The 20,836-nt window shown below is 44.4% G+C and overlaps 4 non-coding genes and 7 pseudogenes across 4 annotated transcripts; all 11 read right to left on the bottom strand.

Moving 5' to 3' along the window:
- Positions 1-1,399: 1,399 nt before the first annotated feature.
- LOC149930962 (U2 spliceosomal RNA) lies at positions 1,400-1,543 on the bottom strand (annotated as a pseudogene).
- Positions 1,544-2,427: 884 nt separating this feature from the next.
- LOC149930963 (U2 spliceosomal RNA) lies at positions 2,428-2,612 on the bottom strand. The gene has a single exon (XR_016476568.1). It is a non-coding gene; the product is annotated as a U2 spliceosomal RNA (small nuclear RNA).
- A 1,483-nt stretch (positions 2,613-4,095) lies between these two features.
- LOC149930964 (U2 spliceosomal RNA) lies at positions 4,096-4,196 on the bottom strand (annotated as a pseudogene).
- Positions 4,197-5,259: 1,063 nt separating this feature from the next.
- LOC149930965 (U2 spliceosomal RNA) lies at positions 5,260-5,456 on the bottom strand. The gene has a single exon (XR_016476528.1). It is a non-coding gene; the product is annotated as a U2 spliceosomal RNA (small nuclear RNA).
- Positions 5,457-10,712: 5,256 nt separating this feature from the next.
- LOC149930966 (U2 spliceosomal RNA) lies at positions 10,713-10,949 on the bottom strand (annotated as a pseudogene).
- Positions 10,950-11,985: 1,036 nt separating this feature from the next.
- On the bottom strand, positions 11,986-12,165 carry LOC149930967 (U2 spliceosomal RNA; annotated as a pseudogene).
- Positions 12,166-13,752: 1,587 nt separating this feature from the next.
- LOC149930968 (U2 spliceosomal RNA) lies at positions 13,753-13,855 on the bottom strand (annotated as a pseudogene).
- Positions 13,856-14,933: 1,078 nt separating this feature from the next.
- On the bottom strand, positions 14,934-15,117 carry LOC149930969 (U2 spliceosomal RNA). Its single transcript, XR_016476496.1, has one exon. It is a non-coding gene; the product is annotated as a U2 spliceosomal RNA (small nuclear RNA).
- A 1,324-nt stretch (positions 15,118-16,441) lies between these two features.
- Positions 16,442-16,587, bottom strand: LOC149930970 (U2 spliceosomal RNA; annotated as a pseudogene).
- A 1,441-nt stretch (positions 16,588-18,028) lies between these two features.
- LOC149930971 (U2 spliceosomal RNA) lies at positions 18,029-18,172 on the bottom strand (annotated as a pseudogene).
- A 1,055-nt stretch (positions 18,173-19,227) lies between these two features.
- Positions 19,228-19,418, bottom strand: LOC149930972 (U2 spliceosomal RNA). Its single transcript, XR_016476531.1, has one exon. It is a non-coding gene; the product is annotated as a U2 spliceosomal RNA (small nuclear RNA).
- Between the last annotated feature and the right edge of the window lie 1,418 nt (positions 19,419-20,836).

A 20,836-nucleotide genomic window follows, 5' to 3' on the forward strand; every position in this document is an offset into this window, starting at 1 on the left:
CGTATAAAATTTTAAAATTTTAATTTTAAGATTTCCCTTTTTTCACTTTTTTTATTGGAGTCGTGCTGTTACGGCGTTTAGGATAATTTTGGAGGATGGATGTGATGTCGTTTTTTATATAGTCTATTTGCCAGGTGATGTATGGGGTGCGGCTTGGAGGTTCTCGGTTAATGCGTTCTAACAGTATTTGGAGTTCTTGTTTGGTGAGTTTCTTAAAATCTTGTTTATCCCCCAGTTCCCAGGTATTTGGATCCCACCTGGGACCGGTGGCTGTAGTGGTCTCGTCGTTGCTGCTGTCGGATTCGGATTGTTCAGGGTCGGTGCTTGTTGTTTCGGGTTTATTTTCAGGTTCATCTGGTTGTGGTGGAGATTTCAAGGCGTCGGCGTATTGGCTTGTTTGGACTGGAGGATCTGGGTTCTTCTTGGATGGTTCGGGTGACGTCATCGTCCAGCTCTCTTCAGAGCTTTTTGATTCGTCGGCAGCGGTAAGTATAGGTAAGTTACTTGTTTGATTTTCTTGGTTTACTTTCAGGTTATCGTCTCGAGTGGTGGCGTTGGTGAGTATAGGTGTGGAGTTTCTGGTTATTTCAGGATCTTTGGGTAAGTCGTCGTTGGTTCGGGGTTTTGTCTTCTCGGTCGTCTGGTTATTCTTTTTTGCGTCGCAGGCAGAGGCAATGTGCCCCTCCTGATCACAAAAGAAGCACTTTTTTGAAACACCTGGGTAGTAAACCAGGGCTCGACTGCGGCCAAAATAAAGAACATTAGGTATAGTTTTATTAATTCTGATTTTTACCGCTCTATCTCCATTTTTGATCCCTTTGAGTTCTTTATATTCATCTAGGCGATGGGCCTTAATTTCGCCATATTGTCGTAAGTTTGTCAATATGGCATCCCATTGTATCCATGGTTGCAGATTCTTGATTGTCAACCAGACGCCGTCATCCTCGACGCTGGTGACTTTACAGGTCTTATTGTTGATCGTTAATTCTCCGTAGGAGACTGCTTGTTTCAGGAAGGCCAGGGTTGTGAAGGTAAGTAAGTAAGATTCTTTACCAACAGGTTGAAGCATTTCGATTGAATCGGATCCGAGCTTTCCGAGGAAGGTCTGAGCGATTTCCAAGTAGCCAGCATCGACGTCCAGTCGAGCGGTCCGCTTCTTCACCTCTGCAGCCATGATGGCTTTAGAGGGGTCGTCGGGTGAAGTCAAGTCCCAGGAAGGAACAGCGTCAAGTGGAAATGGCAGGAATCGGCCAAGTCAGGATACAGCGTGGAGACCAGGAACACCAGCGACAGGTAAGTGTCAGCAGGACCAGGACCAGGAACGGCAGCGGAATCAGGAACAGCAACGGAACCGGAAACAGCAGCGGCAGCAGCAGGAGCAGGAACAGGAACAGCAACTTCAGGATACCGGCAGGTAAGTCAGCATCGCAGGAACAGGCTGAGAAGCGTATACGTCGCTTAACGGCCTTTCGGCCAAGATTTCAGCGAAATAGCTGGGAACAGATACTACACTTTGATCTTAGCCAAAAGGCCGAGAAGCGATAACCGGCAAAGGGGGCTTTGGTGGTTGAAAAAGAAAAAGAGTGAGATTGAGCATTCATATATTTCATAATTATGTTTAAGCAGATTGCTCGTGGCTGGAGATGACAGCGTGTATAACCATCACGTCTGACCAAAGAAGGCAACTTCTTGATTTCAAACAAAAAGATTGACGGCCATCGAGCGTTTTCAGCCGTCAACGGTTATATCACGTGGAATACGTTGGTTCTCGACCCATCAACGACGGTAAGCCGCGTCGAGTGGGGTCATTTCTTGGGAGGGAGACCACCGGGGAACACGGCGTACCGGTGGCTGCTCTCTTCCTCTCTCCCTCTTTTTTTCCATTAACGCGGTATTTGAGTATTTTTAATAAAATTTGTGTATTTTTAAATATTTCCTTTAACGCTGTTTCTAACTAGTTCGCCAAGGCGATAATTTATCTTCGGTTTTCTCTGGGTCTTTTTTTAATAAGTGGCAACATGGAACCGTGCTTAATCGATAATTAGAAAAAGTAAGATCATGACCATACGGAGTTTCCTCCTGCACGCTTACCAGAACAGCTGTAGAGAAGTGTCATGAGATATGGCACTACGAATTGACCGTGGTTGCCGCGTAGTACGCGCCCCGGCATCAGCAACACAAAAACTCGTTTTTTCCAAACCATCCCGCTTTTAACAGTCCCCTATTTCTACAGCGATAGTACCGCAATCCTCGCTAGGTAACTCGATGTAAATAACTTATATGATGTCCGTTTCGAGAACGGAGTTACCATGGTTTGGGAGGGGGTAATTTTTTTAAAGGGGAAGACGTGTTGCCAACGCGAATGTCGAAAAGCGGCCGGCTGTGAACTCCTAATCAATATATGGTGTTTGATTTTAGATTCATTGAGCGAGGTGGGCCGATCCTGGAAGAACTGCAATACCAGGCCAACCCGTGGCGGAGGTGGAGCAAGCTCCGACCTCTCCGCCGCCGTCCAAAAATAAGTTTAATATCTTGGGCCCCGATGGGACCCGTATAGATATTAAGCTGATAAGAACAGATACTGAATTTGTTTATTAAAAAACTTGAGTTACAGTACCCTTGTCATGTTATTTTTCCTGCCTTTTGAATTATTTTAAATTACAGCAGGTCATTAATTGTATTCATAAAAAGTTTAAAATACGATTAGTGCATAGAATAAAAGCCATGGATAAGTTTCAAATTTAAAAAATAATAAATTTTAACAAGTTGGTTTTCCTTTTTTCGCTTTCTTTTTTGGAGAGATGCTGTGTCTGCGTTTAGAGTAGCTTTGAAGAAGGTCGGTGACCTGGAACTGGAGGTCGTCGATGGAGCAATCAATAGTTCTGATTCCTGAGGGAGGTTCTCTGTCGAGGCGGCTGTAGAGGATCTGTAGTTCGGCGTGTGTTAGTTTGGTAAGGTCTGGTTTGACTCCCGGCTTCCAGGTATTGGGATCCCACCTGGGCCCGGTGCCTGAAGTGGTCTCGTCGTTGCTGTTGTTGGATTCGGATTGTTCTGGCTCGTTGCTTGTTGATTCGGGGTTATTTTCAGGTTCATTGGGCTGTGGTGGTGTTTTCAAGGCGTCGGCGTATTGGCTGGTTTTGACTGGAGGTTCTGGGTTCTTCTTGGCAGGTTCTGGTGATGTCAGGGTCCAGCTCTCTTCCGAGCTTTTTGAGTCGTCGAAAGTGGTAAGTACTTGTGATTTGCTTGATTGGTGTTCTTGATTTTCCTGTAGTTGTGGTAGTATGGTTAGGTCTTCTGTGGCGTCCATTGCTTGGACGATCTTGGGTTCAGGGATTGAAGGTGGACCCTGGCCTTCAAGGATGACCGGGCGTCTATCTTCTAAAACTGTCTTCTTTTTTTCACACGCTGAAACTGAGTGGCCTTCTTCGTCGCAGTAGAAGCATTTTTTACTACGCCTCTGTAAAAAACTAAGGCGCGGCTTCGCCCGAAAAACATAACATTGGGGATAGGTTTAGTCATTATTATTTTACCAGAGCGATCGCCATTTTTGACGCCTTTAAGTTGTTGATATTAATCGAAATGATAAGTTTTAATATTACCATGTTGCCGGAGAGTACTTATTACGGAATCCCACTGGATCCATTTTGGTAAGTTCTTTATCGTTATCCAAATACCGTCGTCTTCCATACAGGTGAGTTTCCAGGTTTTATTATTTGTTTTCAGGTCGTTGCATAAAAGAGCTTCTTGAAGGAAGGCCAGGGTCGTGAATGTTATCAGGTATATTCCCTTACCCATAGGTTGAAGTGTGTCGATACTCTTCGGTCCTAGGTGGTCGTAGATGGTTCGAGCAACATCTAGAAAGTCAGCATCGACTTCCAAACGTGCCGTTCTCTTCTTTTCCTCCGTAGCCATGAAGGCTAGGAGAATTTCGTCGGTTGGTAGAAGCCCCAAGCAGGAGCAGCGTCAGTGGAGGAACTCAGCAGGAGCGTCAGGTGAGTACCAGGTAGGTTTTTTGTTTCAGGAACAGCAGCAAGGCAACAGCAACTAGGCGAGGCACAGGATCGGAACATGCAGCAAGCAGGAAAACTTGCCTTAAAGGCGTAAAAACACTTATCGCCCTTCGACTATGATCTCGGTATAGCTCTATTGAAAACAGATACTACACTTTGATCTTAGCCAAAAGGCCGAGAAGCGATAACCGGCAAAGGGGGCTTTGGTGGTTGAAAAAGAAAAAGAGTGAGATTGAGCATTCATAAATTTCATAATTATGTTTAAGCAGATTGCTCGTGGTTGGAGATGACAGCGTGTATAACCATCACGTCTGACCAAAGAAGGTAACTTCTTGATTTCAAACAAAAAGATCGACGGCCATCGAGCGTTTTCAGCCGTCAACGGTAATATCACGCGGAATACATTGGTTCTCGACCCATCAACGACGGTAAGCCGCGTCGAGTGGGGTCATTTCTTGGGAGGGAGGGAGACCACCAGGGAACACGGCGTGCCGGTGGCTGATCTCTTCCTCTCTCCCTCTTTTTTTTCATTAACGGGGTATTTGAGTCTTTCTAATAAAATTTGTGTATTTTTAAATATTTTCTTTTACGCTGTTTCTAACTAGTTCTTCAAGGCGATAATTTATCTTCGGTTTTCTCTGGGTCTTTTTTTAAATAAGTGGCAACATGGAACCGTGCTTAATCGATAATTAGAAAAAGTAAGATCTTGATCATACGGAGTTTCCTCCTGCACGCTTACCAGAACAGCTGTAGAGAAGTGTCATGAGATATGGCACTACGAATTGACCGTGGTTGCCGCGTAGTACGCGCCCCGGCATCAGCAACACAAAAACTCGTTTTTTCCAAACCATCCCGCTTTTAACAGTCCCCTATTTCTACAGCGATAGTACCGCAATCCTCGCTAGGTAACTCGATGTAAATAACTTATATGGTGTCCGTTTCGAGAACGGAGTTACCATGGTTTGGGAGGGGGTAATTTTTTTAAAGGGGAAGACGTGTTGCCAACGCGAATGTCGAAAAGCGGCCGGCTGTGAACTCCTAATCATGTCTCCTGTTAGTAACGAAAGTGACTTAAAAAAAACATACCGTTGGTAACGTACGACAATTAAGGTAAAAAATTACAAAACAAATCCGTCCGAATCTTCAAAATGATCTACTAGCCAATGACGACTTTCCCTCTTATGACGTCAGGAATATATATATATATATATATATATATATACATGGTGTTTGATTTTAGATTCATTGAGCGAGGTGGGCCGATCCTGGAAGAACTGCAATACCAGGCCAACCCGTGGCGGAGGTGGAGCAAGCTCCGACCTCTCCGCCGCCGTCCAAAAATAAGTTTAATATCTTGGGCCCCGATGGGACCCGTATCAGATATTAAGCTGATAAGAACAGATACTAAAATATTTTATTATAAATTCTTTGAATTACAATAGAAATTTTTTTAAAAATGATCAAAATACATATTTGGTATTACAGAATAACAAAATATCGGACAGGTAATTCTGTCAGTTATTTGAAATCGCAATGTGTACTTTTTGTTTTATTGACTTATGTGAACGTTTTTTGTTTATAACTTTAAATCGCCAAATTCATGCTATGTAGAGGTAAGTTTGTTTTTGCATTAGTACATTTTTTACTAGTTTAAGTCAGTTAAATTGAAATTTTCGTATTGATTGACGCGAAGTTAACAAGTTTAGTACTGTTATTGTAATAATTTTTTTTCAGGTCGTTTAGGATTCGGTTTTCTTTCCAATTAGAGGTAAGTTATAATGTTTCTTTTTTCAGGACGGGTAATTCCATCCTTGACTCCGTGTGGTAAAAACAGTAGGGATTTTACGTAAAAAGGTAAGTATACCCTTTATTTATGTACTTATGACTACGTTTTATTTAACAAATTTGTACTTCAAATTCGTTTCTTTTAAAGGATTGATTTTGAATTTTGTGCTATAGTGTTTTTACGAAATTACAATATTAGATATATCACAGTTTCATCAGTCTTATTTTGTACTTTGGGACTTTATATTACATGTTGTTTTGTAAAAGACTAGTTGTTTATCACGGGGTTAGCTTGAGATCTTTTCACAATAGTAAGTTAAGGTCACCATTTACAATTTCTATGACCGGAGTTGGTATGGCACACCAGCGAGCTTTGAAGATTTCTATGTCAAGACGGCGCAAGTCTAATCTCGCGCGATACAGGACGTTGTGTCGAACCCGCGCGAGAATAACTTTCGCGACGTCTTTTTTATTTTCAAATAAGGCGCGGTTGCGCGCTTTCCAGAGTTGGAAGACAACTTCCGCTAAGATGATTACCGTCGTGTACAACGCTTCCTTCGGGACCGGAAGTGGCGTTAAGTGCATGATGGTCGACCAATTCAGGAAGCGAGCTCCCAAAAATTGGCGGACGTGGTTGCGGAGAAGTTTGGCGTTGTCGCACTCGTAGAAGAGGTGCGTTTGGGTTTCTATGGCGCCGCATGTCGCGCATTGGCGGGTCGTCGCCATGCTTCGAGTGTATAGAACATCTCTCGTCGGTAAAGCGTTGTGGGCGATCTTGAAAAGTAAGTCCCTGCGTCGTCCTTCGAGGAAGGAAGCGGAGGTTCTCTTGAATGCAACGTCCCAATTGACGGCTGGCTGCAGCGCTACAATCCTAGGACGTCCTTGGCTGCGAAGGGAATCCAGGAAGTAGGCGTTTGTTTTCGTTATAAAGTCAAGGTCGGGTTCGTGTGCTTTGATAACGGTTAGTATTGATTTTAGGTGCTGGTAATGCGGAAGCACGTCGCCGGCGTGCAGTTTTGCACGGTCCCATGGCAGGCCTAGCAACGTCGTACATGTCGACGAGAGCCCGAAGATGACCGAGTCTCGTACTGGGTGGTTTTCAGATTTGAGGCAAGAAAGATATCTGGAAACCTCGAATGCTTTCAATACGGTGTTGACGTCAGGGACGTCTAAGCCGCCTTCATGCTTTTTAAGGTGCATCGTGGTTCTCGCGATCGGTTCGTAATTTCCTCCCCAGAGAAACGTGAAAATGCGTTTAGTGACCTTTTCGATTTGGGCCTTGCTAAAGGACACCACCGGAGCGCCGTAAGTAAGACGCGGTTAAGCGATTTGTTTGACGAGTTGCACCTTGGCGCGCATGGATATTTCCATGTTCTCCCATTCGCCGAATGAATCTGTGAATTTTTCCAGGAATCGAGAACTTGAAGTGGGTGATATTCCGTCTTTTTGGAAATCGATACCGAGAATTCTGAGTGCGTCGTCGGATAACCGGAAGCGGACCGAGCGTGGAAGCTCGGCTTCACGTCCAGCACCAATGGATATGATCTTGGTCTTGTTTATATTCAGTTTACTGCCCGCTTCTTTGCCGTACCCTTCGAGTAAACGAAGAGTCTCCGCTACCGAAGCGCCATCTTCTAATAAAAAATTGACATCGTCCATATGGGCGGCGTAGACGGTTTCGGATTCATGAACAGGTTTCCCCGGACATTGAAGGCCCTTGACAAATGGCGATTGACCAACACTACGGAGCAGAGGTTCGAGGGCGAGACAAAACAGGACTGGACTCAGAGGGCAGCCCTGTCGGACGCCGCGCTGGATTCTAAAAGGTGAGGTAAGTTCGTTATTTAATAATAATTTGCTTTCATTTTTCAGGTACAAGAGACGAATCCACGAGACGAACTGTTCGCCGAAGCCAAATTTCGACAGGACGTTAAACAAGAAGCGATGATCGACGCGGTCGAAAGCTTTTTCGAAATCGATGGCCAAGAGAAACCCAGATTGATGACGGTCTGCGTACCGGGCCAGGATGTCTCGCAGTAGAACTAAATTGTAGATGGGTTGTCGACCCTTTACTCCACAGGTTTGCGTCTCTCCGATTAAAGGGGACGCGACACTGGAAATACGAAGTTCCAAAACCTTGGCTAGTAATTTGCGATCGAAGTTTAAAAGCGATATGGAGCGCCAGGACGATGGACTGTCGTTCGTGAGCTCATCTTTGCATAGTAAAGTAACAACGCCATCGTTGAAAGAAACCGGCATTGTACCCTCGTCGAGCATGGAATTAAACACCTTGACTAAAATGGGACTGACGCTGTTCCACACGAATTTGTAAAACTCGAGGGTAAGGCCGTCCGGACCAGGGGCTTTGCCCCCTTTCATGTGGCCAAGGGCGAATTTTAATTCAGCTTCTGTGACCCTTGACACGAGAGTGTCACGAGAGACATCGTCCAGTGTCGGGAGCGTGACTGCACCGGAGTTTAAAAAATCCCCGTTTGGCTTGTCAGAATTATACAGCTCTGAATAGAAATTCACGAACGTTTCGCGTACTTCTTTGATGTCAGTAGTACGACCATTCGGGCCAACAGCGGCCGTTATTTGAGTGTGGTGGCGTTTCTTTTTGTATCTTCGATAGAATGCCGACGAGAAGGTTTCTTCTCCCTCGAGCGCTGAAGCCGTGGCTTCGTCCAGGCGCTCTTCATACTGGTGACGGTATTGTGTCTGGAGAAGCGACTTCACTTCTTCAACGGCGGCGGTGGTTGCTAGGTGCGGGCGTTTAACCCGGCTGACCTTCTGGAGAGCCCAGCGAAGGAAGGTGACATGTTTGCGTTTTTCCGCGGCGTGCCTTGAACTATCGCAAATCAGTATGTCTTTCAAAGTGTTTTTGGCACGAAACCAATCCGAAATCGACGAAACCTCGGCGATGATCGCGGTAACGCGTTCGCGTAAAGGCTCGTTATTTACTAGGACAGACGGATTTAATTTCCAAACACCGGGACCTCGCGGTTGTTTATCGCCTAACGACAAATGCGCCCAAACCATATCATGGTCGGAGATGTTAACATCTTTACTACCGACAGGTGTAATTTCGGAATTAACAATTCTAAACACGTTATCGTTAGAAATGTAGATGGCATCGAGACGCGAATGAAACGCGTTATGGTGCCAAGTTAAGTTTTCGTAGTAGGATGACGCGAACGCCAAACGTCTACCAAGTCCAAGTCCGACAAAGTTCGTTTGAGTTCCGTAACACTGTTGTCGTTAGTAACGCCTTCACCTACCCGGTCTAAGTCGGGGTCTAAAACACAGTTGAAATCTCCTCCAACAATTAAGTGGTCATAATGACCATCGAAAAATTCGTATAAATTAGCGAAAAATAAACGTCTGGCTTTCGGAACGCATGGCGCGTAGACCGACAACACTCTAAACTTAAAATTATTAACTTCTAGATTAACGCTAGTAACTCTTCCTTCGTTGTCAGTTCGGAGACCGTGAATGGAAGATTTAAATTTGCTTTTTAATAAAATAGCCGTGCCGGTGGAGTTGGCCGACTGCGCGTTACTATATAAAATATAAATATCAGGGAAGACCTTACGAATAGCATACCAGTTGTCGACCTCGCGCCAATGCGTTTCCTGCAACAACAGAACGTCTAGATTGGTTGCTAAAAACAAAGCGGCAACTTCGCGTTGTTTCGCGACACTTTTCAGACCATTGACATTTAGAGTTGCACAAGTAAAATTATAAAGGGACATTAAAGATAAGTATAAAGGCACTAATACTACAATTAATATAAATACTTTTAACAATATATTAAGAGTTACTAGAAATTATACTAACGGTAAAAAATTGCAAACTTAACTATAAGTAGTCAGCATTTAAAACTTGGTGGTTCTCCTTGATGGCGAAGACGACATCGAGCGGTGTGTTTTAGGTTCAGGATCGTTGGACAGAGGAGAGTTACTTTTCCCTCGCTTGGTAGGTGACAAAACAGTGAATTTGTTATGGGTAGGAATGGGGGTGACTGGGATGTGTCTCTGATGTTGCAACTTGTTTGTGAGAGCGGCGAGATAAGAGAACGTAGCGCTGACACTCGCGGCTGACGTAGATGCTGGTGACGTAGCAGTAGGCGAGACGAAACCGTCCTCCTCTTCGGATGATGCAATCTCCCCCTCGGGCGTTTGGGGGATTTCTCCCGCGTTTTCTACAGATTCCCGCGCGAATTCGCGGGCGACTTCTCCTTCCACCGCCTTTGCCAAGGTGTTCTCCTCTTCCGGCGCGGATTCGCCGGCCGATGCCGACGGCTGCTTCGGAACCTCGCCGTTGGCGTGAGTTACGGGAAGTTTACGTTTTGGGCAATCAGCTCTGTTATGACCGGCCTCTTAACAGCCGAAACAAAGTTGCTTGACCCCGGAATAAACCACCAAATAGTTATTCCTGTTAAAACGCCAGATATTGGGCCCTGGTTTTGACATTTTGATTTTGATTCTTCGGTTGCCGTTGCGTACACCGGCAAGCTCCACGTCTTTAAATGTTTCAAATTCGTGCTTACTGACTTCTCCGTATTCGCGGAGTGCCGTCATCACCGTCTCGGGTTGATTCCATTTCGGTATATTTCTAATAGTTATCCATTTATGGTTGGAATCGATGCCTTGCAGCTCGTAGTCTTTACCTTTTATCTTTAGGCAGTTACTGTCCATGAATTGGTCGAAGATCAGTTGCGTAACGAACGTAATCAGAAATACTCCGCCGGCCAAGGGCTGCAGAGTATCGATGGCTTTAGGCCCTGCTTGCTGATGCACAGCTTTCGCGACGTCCAGGTAGGATACCGAGGGATCGGTCTCCAACCGGGCAGTACGAGCTTTCTCAGACGAAGCCATTGCTGGCTTTGTCTTGAGAAACGAAAAAAAAAACTACCCGAAAGGGTTTAAAACTACAAATAAAACAGAAGCTAGAGTAACACGCGAGCGCGGAGAAACTAGGCTTAAGACCAAAAACCGGGATAACGAGACACGGCCGCCGCCTTTAAAAAGGCAACGACGCGCGAGGCGGGCGAGAAAAACCGTGTCGACGGAGCGATGCGGACGCACGTCTGCTCCCTCCGAGGATAAGAACAGATACTACACTTTGATTTTAGCCAAAAGGCCGAGAAGCGATAACCGGCAAAGGGGGCTTTGGTGGTTGAAAAAGAAAAAGAGTGAGATTGAGCATTCATAAATTTCATAATTATGTTTAAGCAGATTGCTCGTGGTTGGAGATGACAGCGTGTATAACCATCACGTCTGACCAAAGAAGGTAACTTCTTGATTTCAAACAAAAAGATCGACGGCCATCGAGCGTTTTCAGCCGTCAACGGTAATATCACGCGGAATACATTGGTTCTCGACCCATCAACGACGGTAAGCCGCGTCGAGTGGGGTCATTTCTTGGGAGGGAGGGAGACCACCAGGGAACACGGCGTGCCGGTGGCTGATCCCTTCCTCTCTCCCTCTTTTTTTTCATTAACGGGGTATTTGAGTCTTTCTAATAAAATTTGTGTATTTTTAAATATTTTCTTTTACGCTGTTTCTAACTAGTTCGCCAAGGCGATAATTTATCTTCGGTTTTCTCTGGGTCTTTTTTTAAATAAGTGGCAACATGGAACCGTGCTTAATCGATAATTAGAAAAAGTAAGATCTTGATCATACGGAGTTTCCTCCTGCACGCTTACCAGAACAGCTGTAGAGAAGTGTCATGAGATATGGCACTACGAATTGACCGTGGTTGCCGCGTAGTACGCGCCCCGGCATCAGCAACACAAAAACTCGTTTTTTCCAAACCATCCCGCTTTTAACAGTCCCCTATTTCTACAGCGATAGTACCGCAATCCTCGCTAGGTAACTCGATGTAAATAACTTATATGGTGTCCGTTTCGAGAACGGAGTTACCATGGTTTGGGAGGGGGTAATTTTTTTAAAGGGGAAGACGTGTTGCCAACGCGAATGTCGAAAAGCGGCCGGCTGTGAACTCCTAATCATGTCTCCTGTTAGTAACGAAAGTGACTTAAAAAAGACATACCGTTGGTAACGTACGACAATTAAGGTAAAAAATTACAAAACAAATCCGTCCGAATCTTCAAAATGATCTACTAGCCAATGACGACTTTCCCTCTTATGACGTCAGGAATATATATATTTGATTTTAGATTCATTGAGCGAGGTGGGCCGATCCTGGAAGAACTGCAATACCAGGCCAACCCGTGGCGGAGGTGGAACAAGCTCCGACCTCTCCGCCGCCGTCCAAAAATAAGTTTAATATCTTGGGCCCCGATGGGACCCGTATCAGATATTAAGCTGATAAGAACAGATACTTTTAATTGTTTATTAAAAGCTTCAGTTTGTTTTACAAATAAATGTAATTAGGGTTTTTTTCCTGTTCACGTTTTAAATTATTTTAAGTTATCGTGAACAGTCGTTAAAAATTTACGTTACATAGTTGAATACAATTAAAAAACAGATTAGCTCATAGAGTTAAAAACCGAGGTTAAGTTTAAAATTAATAAAAACTTCAACGCGAAGATTTCCCTTTTTTGGTTTCTTTGGTGGGAGTGGTACTGCGTGGGCGTTTTTGGTAGTTTTGAATTTCTTGTTTAATTTCGGCAAAATATTATGGACCAGTTAACATTACCGTCCTGGCCATAAGGTACTGTCTTGATGTGATCGATAAGCATCTGTAGTTCTTGTTTGTTTAGATGTTTTATAGGCGGTTTCGTTCCTGGTATCCAGGTCGTGGGATCATATGGAGGTCTGGCTGTTGCGGTGATTTCTTTTGAGGTGGTACCGGAGTCTGAGGAGTTCTTTTTTGGTTTGCTGTTTGTTGATTCAGGTTTAGGTTCATCGGGTTTTGGTGCTGTTTTCAGGGCATCGGAGTATTGGCTGGTTTTGACTGGAGGATCTGGGTTCTTCTTGGATGGTTCGGGTGACGTCCTCGTCCAGCTCTCTTCAGAGCTTTTTGATTCGTCGGCTGCGGTAAGTATGGGTAAGTTACTTGTTTGATTTTCTTGGTTTTCTTTCAGGTTATCGTCTCGAGTGGTGGCGTTGGTGAGTATAGGTGTGGAGTTTCTGGTTATTTCAGGATCTTTGGATAAGTAGTCGTTGGTTCGGGGTTTTGTCTTCTCGGTCGTCTGGTTATTCTTTTTTCCGCAGGTAGAGGCAAAGTGCCCCTCTTCTTCACAAAAGAAGCACTTCTTGGCAACCCCGGTATAATATACCAGGGCTCGGGTCCTTCCAAAGTAAAGTACGTTAGGTATTGTCTGAGTCATTTTTATTTTTACCATTCTATCTCCATTCTTGATGCCCTTTAATTCTTTATACTCGTCTGAGCGATGTGCTTTAATTTCTCCATATTTCCGTATGTTGGTTAATATGGCATCCCATTGGATCCATGATGGTAGGTGCTTAATTGTCAGCCAGACGCCGTCATCTTCTACGCTGGTGATTCTACAGGTCTTGTTTGCGATCGTTAGTTCTCCATAAGATATGGCTTGTTGTAGGAATGCCAGGGTTGTAAATGTCAGAAGGAACGAGTCTTTACCAACGGATTGCAACGTGTCGATGCATTCCGTTCCCAGTTTCTCGTGGAAGGTTTCGGCAACTTCCAAGAAGTCAGCGTTTACTTCCAGGCGAGCAGTCCGTTTCTTCACCTCTGCAGCCATGATAGCTTTAGAGGGGTCGTCAGGTGAAGGCAAGTCCCAGGAAGGAACAGCGTCAAGTAGCAGTGGCAGGAATCAGCCAGGTCAGGATACAGCGTAGAAGTCCGGAACAGCAGCGACAGGTAAGTGTCAGCAGGAACAGGACCAGGAACAGCAGCGGAACCAGGATCGGCAACGGAACCACGAACAGCGGCGGCAGCCTCAGGAGCAGGAGCAGGAACGGAGACGTCAGGATACCGGCAGGTAAGTCAGCATCGCAGGAACTAGCTGTATAGCTGGAAAACTCGCTTGACGGCCTTTCGGCCAAGATTTCAGCGAAATAGCTGGGAACAGATACTACACTTTGATCTTAGCCAAAAGGCCGAGAAGCGATAACCGGCAAAGGGGGCTTTGGTGGTTGAAAAAGAAAAAGAGTGAGATTGAGCATTCATAAATTTCATAATTATGTTTAAGCAGATTGCTCGTGGTTGGAGATGACAGCGTGTATAACCATCACGTCTGACCAAAGAAGGTAACTTCTTGATTTCAAACAAAAAGATCGACGGCCATCGAGCGTTTTCAGCCGTCAACGGTAATATCACGCGGAATACATTGGTTCTCGACCCATCAACGACGGTAAGCCGCGTCGAGTGGGGTCATTTCTTGGGAGGGAGGGAGACCACCAGGGAACACGGCGTGCCGGTGGCTGATCTCTTCCTCTCACCCTCTTTTTTTCATTAACGGGGTATTTGAGTCTTTCTAATAAAATTTGTTTATTTTTAAATATTTTCTTTTACGCTGTTTCTAACTAGTTCGCCAAGGCGATAATTTATCTTCGGTTTTCTCTGGGTCTTTTTTTAAATAAGTGGCAACATGGAACCGTGCTTAATCGATAATTAGAAAAAGTAAGATCTTGATCATACGGAGTTTCCTCCTGCACGCTTACCAGAACAGCTGTAGAGAAGTGTCATGAGATATGGCACTACGAATTGACCGTGGTTGCCGCGTAGTACGCGCCCCGGCATCAGCAACACAAAAACTCGTTTTTTCTAAACCATCCCGCTTTTAACAGTCCCCTATTTCTACAGCGATAGTACCGCAATCCTCGCTAGGTAACTCGATGTAAATAACTTATATGGTGTCCGTTTCGAGAACGGAGTTACCATGGTTTGGGAGGGGGTAATTTTTTTAAAGGGGAAGACGTGTTGCCAACGCGAATGTCGAAAAGCGGCCGGCTGTGAACTCCTAATCATGTCTCCTGTTAGTAACGAAAGTGACTTAAAAAAAACATACCGTTGGTAACGTACGACAATTAAGGTAAAAAATTACAAAACAAATCCGTCCGAATCTTCAAAATGATCTACTAGCCAATGACGACTCTCCCTCTTATGACGTCAGGAATATATATATATATATATATATATATATATATATATATATATATATATGGTGTTTGATTTTAGATTCATTGAGCGAGGTGGGCCGATCCTGGAAGAACTGCAATACCAGGCCAACCCGTGGCGGAGGTGGAGCAAGCTCCGACCTCTCCGCCGCCGTCCAAAAATAAGTTTAATATCTTGGGCCCCGATGGGACCCGTATCAGATATTAAGCTGATAATAACAGATACTGAATTTGTTTATTAAAAAATCAAATATTTACAGTACCCTGGTCATTTTTTTCCTGCTTTTTAAATTTAATTAAATTAGAGCAGGTCAGTTTAAATAAATGTTTAAAAACAATTGAGTTCGTTTAAAATAAAAAGTAACAATTAAAGTTTTAAAATTTAAAGCTTGGTTTTCCCCCTTTTTTGATTCTATTTCGAAAACATAATATTATATCGAACCATAGTCATATAGGCCGATGGATCGCCATTGGTCTATTTGCTCTTGGACTTCTTGTTAGCTTTGGGAGGGGGAGTGGTCTGATGCCGTCTTGTGAAAGTCTTTGCATGCAATTTTCCATGGCTGATGAGAGCTGTCTTCTGGGGCGTGGTGATGTCCGAGAAATTTTGGACTGTCTTTACATATTCGTCTAGCCGGTCTGGTAAGAAACCTTCCAACCATTTCTGGAAGCCTTGAGTGAAGATAGACGGTGGTTCTACCTGCGTGACCTCAAGGAGGTCATGGTCTTGTTCTTTATTTTGCATGGTGTCCATAGCTGGGGCGTCGTCATCTTCGTTCCTGGTTGGTTTCGGGCTATTGGTTGTAGGTAATTCGATTACTTCGCTAGATGTCGCGTCCTCCTGCTCTGGTTCTGGTAGTTTGGTCGTTGGTGGTTTTTTAAGGTCTTTGAAAGATCCTGGTTTTTCCGCCATCTTCAGCTTCTTGGCGTCACAGGTTGAGGCTACGTGTCCCTCCTGATCGCAAAAGAAACACTTCTTTGCGACTCCTGAGTAGTAAACAAGTGCTCTACTTCGCCCAAAATAAAGCACATTAGGTACAGTTTTGGTCATTTTTATTTTTACCGAACGGTCTCCATTCTTGATGCCTTTTAGTTCTTGGTATTCGTCACAGCGGTGTGCTTTGATCTCTCCGTATTGTCGAAGGGTTGTTAAGATTGAGTCCCATTGAATCCACGAAGGGAGCTGTTTGATAGTTAACCAGACGCCATCGTCCTCGACGCTGGTTATTTTGCAGGGCTTGTTATCGATCTTGATTTCTCCATAGGAGACTGCTTGCTGTAGAAGGGCCAGTGTAGTAAAGGTAAGTAGAAATGTCTCTTTACCAATAGGTTGTAGAGTTTCGATGCTTTGAGATCCGAGTTTCTCGTGAAAGGTGTGAGCGACTTCCAAGAAGCCGGCATCAACTTCTACACGAGCCGTCCGTTTTTTTACCTCCATAGCCATCTTGGCTATGTGAGGTTCACCGGAAGAAGAGAGTCCAAAGGAGCAGCGCCACACTCGGAGAGGATCCCAGGAGATGCAGCGTCAGGTCAGGTAGGTACCAGGTAGGTAAATCTTTCAGGAAAGGCAGCGGAACAGATCACAGGAACGAAACATGCAGCAAGGCAGGCAAACTCGCCTTATAGGCGTGGAGACACTTCTCGCCCTTCGACTAAGATCTCCGTATAGCACTATTGAAAACAGATACTACACTTTGATCTTAGCCAAAAGGCCGAGAAGCGATCGATAAGAACAGATACTTTTAATTGTTTATTAAAAGGTCGTTTTGATACAAACTATATACAAATATGACATTTTTGTTCGCGGTTTTAATTATTTAAGTTAACGCGAACATTCGTTAAAATAAAAATTTACATTGGAAAATTTAAAAACGAGCTGGAAGCTAAGTCAAAAATTTAAAAGTTAAATTTTATGAAATATTTTTCCCTTTCTTAGGATCTCTTACATCTAAGGGACTTTGACTTCTTTTGGAGCGATTATGGAGGGTTCTCTCGGCCATCACTAGTGTGTTATCCCGCCAGTCCGTGATTAGTTTTTTCTTGGAGGTTAATGCTTTGGCACGCCGGCAAAAATCTTCAATTTCGGATTTCGTCATAACATCAAAATCCCAATAGCGGGCATAAATTGCCACTTCTGGTTCAGGTTCAGGTTCCTTATGTGGTGGAGATTTCAGAGCGTCGGCGTATTGACTGGTCGGGACTGTAGGTTCTGCGTTTTTCTTGGATGGTTCTGGTGATGTTAGTGACCAGCTCTCTTCAGAGCTTTTGGAGTCGTCGGATGCGGTAAGTATGGGTAAGTTGCTTGATTGATTTTCTTGATTTTCTTCTAGGTTATTGGCTTGAGTGGTGGCGTTGGTAAGTGCGGGTGTTAAAGTTCTTGTGGTTTCAGGATCCTCTGGTAATACGAGTTTTTCAGTTTCTTTTTTCTCGGCTATCTGGTTTTTCTTTTTTTCACAGTCAGAGGCAACGTGCCCCTCCTGCTCGCAAAAGAAGCATTTTTTGGCAACCCCGGTATAATATACCAGGGCCCTGCTACGGCCAAAATAAAGTACGTTAGGAACGGTTTGTTTCATTTTCAATTTTACCACACGATCTCCGTTCTTTATCCCCTTCAATTCTTTATATTCGTCGTGGCGATGAGCTTTGATGTATCCGTATTGCCGCAGGGTTGTCAGAATGGAATCCCATTGGATCCATGATGGAAGCTGTTTGATGGTCAGCCAGACGCCGTCATCCTCGACGCTGGTGACTTTACAGGTCTTGTTGTTGATGGTTAATTCTCCGTAGGAGACCGCTTGTTGCAGGAAGGCCAGGGTTGTAAAGGTAAGTAAAAAGGATTCTTTACCAACAGGTTGGAGCGTTTCGATTGAATTTGGTCCGATTTTTCGGAGGAAGGTCTGGGCGACTTCAAGGAAGCCGGCGTCGACGTCTAGACGGGCAGTTCTCTTTTTCACCTCTGCAGCCATGATGGCTTTAGAGGGGTCGTCAGGTGAAGGCAAGTCCCAGGAAGGAACAGCGTCGAATGGTATTGGCAGGAATCAGCCAAGTCAGGATACAGGCGTAGCGACCCGGAACAGCAGCGACAGGTAAGTAGCAGCGGCACCAGGATCAGGAACAGCAGCAGAACCAGGAACAGCGGCGGCAGCAGGAACAGGAACAGGCACGTCAGGATACCGGCAGGTAAGTCAGCATCGCAGGAACAGGCTGAGAAGCGTAAACGTCGCTTAACGGCCCTTCGGCCAAGATTTCAGCGAAATAGCTGGAAGCAGATACTACACTTTGATCTTAGCCAAAAGGCCGAGAAGCGATAACCGGCAAAGGGGGCTTTGGTGGTTGAAAAAGAAAAAGAGTGAGATTGAGCATTCATAAATTTCATAATTATGTTTAAGCAGATTGCTCGTGGTTGGAGATGACAGCGTGTATAACCATCACGTCTGACCAAAGAAGGTAACTTCTTGATTTCAAACAAAAAGATCGACGGCCATCGAGCGTTTTCAGCCGTCAACGGTAATATCACGCGGAATACATTGGTTCTCGACCCATCAACGACGGTAAGCCGCGTCGAGTGGGGTCATTTCTTGGGAGGGAGGGAGACCACCAGGGAACACGGCGTGCCGGTGGCTGATCTCTTCCTCTCTCCCTCTTTTTTTTCATTAACGGGGTATTTGAGTCTTTCTAATAAAATTTGTGTATTTTTAAATATTTTCTTTTACGCTGTTTCTTACTAGTTCGCCAAGGCGATAATTTATCTTCGGTTTTCTCTGGGTCTTTTTTTAAATAAGTGGCAACATGGAACCGTGCTTAATCGATAATTAGAAAAAGTAAGATCTTGATCATACGGAGTTTCCTCCTGCACGCTTACCAGAACAGCTGTAGAGAAGTGTCATGAGATATGGCACTACGAATTGACCGTGGTTGCCGCGTAGTACGCGCCCCGGCATCAGCAACACAAAAACTCGTTTTTTCCAAACCATCCCGCTTTTAACAGTCCCCTATTTCTACAGCGATAGTACCGCAATCCTCGCTAGGTAAATTGATGTAAATAACTTATATGGTGTCCGTTTCGAGAACGGAGTTACCATGGTTTGGGAGGGGGTAATTTTTTTAAAGGGGAAGACGTGTTGCCAACGCGAATGTCGAAAAGCGGCCGGCTGTGAACTCCTAATCATGTCTCCTGTTAGTAACGAAAGTGACTTAAAAAAAACATACCGTTGGTAACGTACGACAATTAAGGTAAAAAATTACAAAACAAATCCGTCCGAATCTTCAAAATGATCTACTAGCCAATGACGACTTTCCCTTTTATGACGTCAGGAATATATATATATATATATATATATGGTGTTTGATTTTAGATTCATTGAGCGAGGTGGGCCGATCCTGGAAGAACTGCAATACCAGGCCAACCCGTGGCGGAGGTGGAGCAAGCTCCGACCTCTCCGCCGCCGTCCAAAAATAAGTTTAATATCTTGGGCCCCGATGGGACCCGTATCAGATATTAAGCTGATAAGAACAGATACTGAATTTGTTTATTTAAAATTCGTTGTCAAGGTTACAATTGATCGCGTTATTAATCTTTAAATTAGCGCGACCATTGTCAAAAAACAGTTAATTCTTTTTTCCCAGGTTTCAGTAAAAAACGTCAAGGTAAGTACCATTTTTCTATATTTTTAACAGTGAGTATAATTTTTCGCTATATTTTAACAGGGTAAGTATTTTCCTCTATATTCTAAATAGGTAAGTATAATTTTAACTATACTTTTTAACAGGTAAGTATAATTTTAACTATATTTTAAACAGGTAAGTGTAATTTTAACTATATTTTAAACAGGTAAGTATATTTTGTATCAATATTCTTTCTTTTTAACTTTAACGTAAAAATACAGATATATTTTTACATGTCAAATTCGTTCCCCCTTTTTTTTTTTTTATAACACACGCAATTAAAAACCCAAATCATATAAAAAACGAATACTTAAAATAGTAAAATTAAAAGTATATATAAACTTAAAAAGAGTTATTAAAAACATATTTACAACTCGGAACATGGTCTTATTTTTTCCCTTTCTTGGGGTCCTTTTCACGAGGAGGACTATGACGGCGTTTGGCACGATTCCGAAGGGTACTCTCGGCTTTCACTAGACAGTCATCCCGCCATTCCATGACACGTGGATCCGTGGTTTTTAGTGCTTTGGCACGCCGAATGAAATCTTCAATTTCTGCATTTGACATTTCAACCCAGGACCAACCGCGGTTGTAAATCTCGGGTTCCGGCACAGATGTATCTAGGCGACCCGGAGACTTTAATGCGTCGGCGTAACCCTTGGGGATTACTTTAGACGTGTTTGGAGATGAATCTGGCGACGACAAGTACCAGCCGTCCTCACCCTCCTTCGGCTTGTCGGTGTTCGACGTACCCTCGTCCATTACAACCTGGCTATCCCCATCGCCGGCTTCAGCGCCAGCTAGTGGTGGTGGTGAGGTCGGGCTGCCGGAGCCCTCGGGTTCCTTATGTGTCGGAATCCGTTCTTGACTGTCGGTGTTCTCTTGAGTTTTCAGCGCCTTTTTTTTCTTCTTCGGGCAATCCCGAACCTGATGACTGTCCTTCCTACAGTAGAAGCACATACGCTGTATACCCTGGTAAGTAATCTGGATGCGATGGCCGCTAATGGTCATCAGGTTCGGGATCGTGTTCTTCATCCGGACCTCAAGGCGACGAGTTCCATTTCTCAGGTCCTTGAATGGACCCTCCTGGTGGGTTTCCCAGGACTCCGAGAGAACATCGCAATACGATCGAAGAGCGGCTTTGATAAAAGAGAGCTCCCACCAGCTCGGAGCCTCTCTCAGCGTAATAAATGAAACTGGATCGGCAACACCAATGATCGAAACGTGAGTTTCTCCAACCATAAGACCGGCGTCGATAGCTTTCTGGTAACAGGCAGCGTCTGTGAAGGTAACCTGGGCTACGGCTTT

The sequence above is a fragment of the Leiobunum rupestre genome, chromosome 9, assembly GCF_980474605.1.
Source record: "Leiobunum rupestre chromosome 9, qqLeiRupe1.1.hap1, whole genome shotgun sequence".
Taxonomy (NCBI): Eukaryota; Metazoa; Arthropoda; class Arachnida; order Opiliones; family Sclerosomatidae; genus Leiobunum; species Leiobunum rupestre.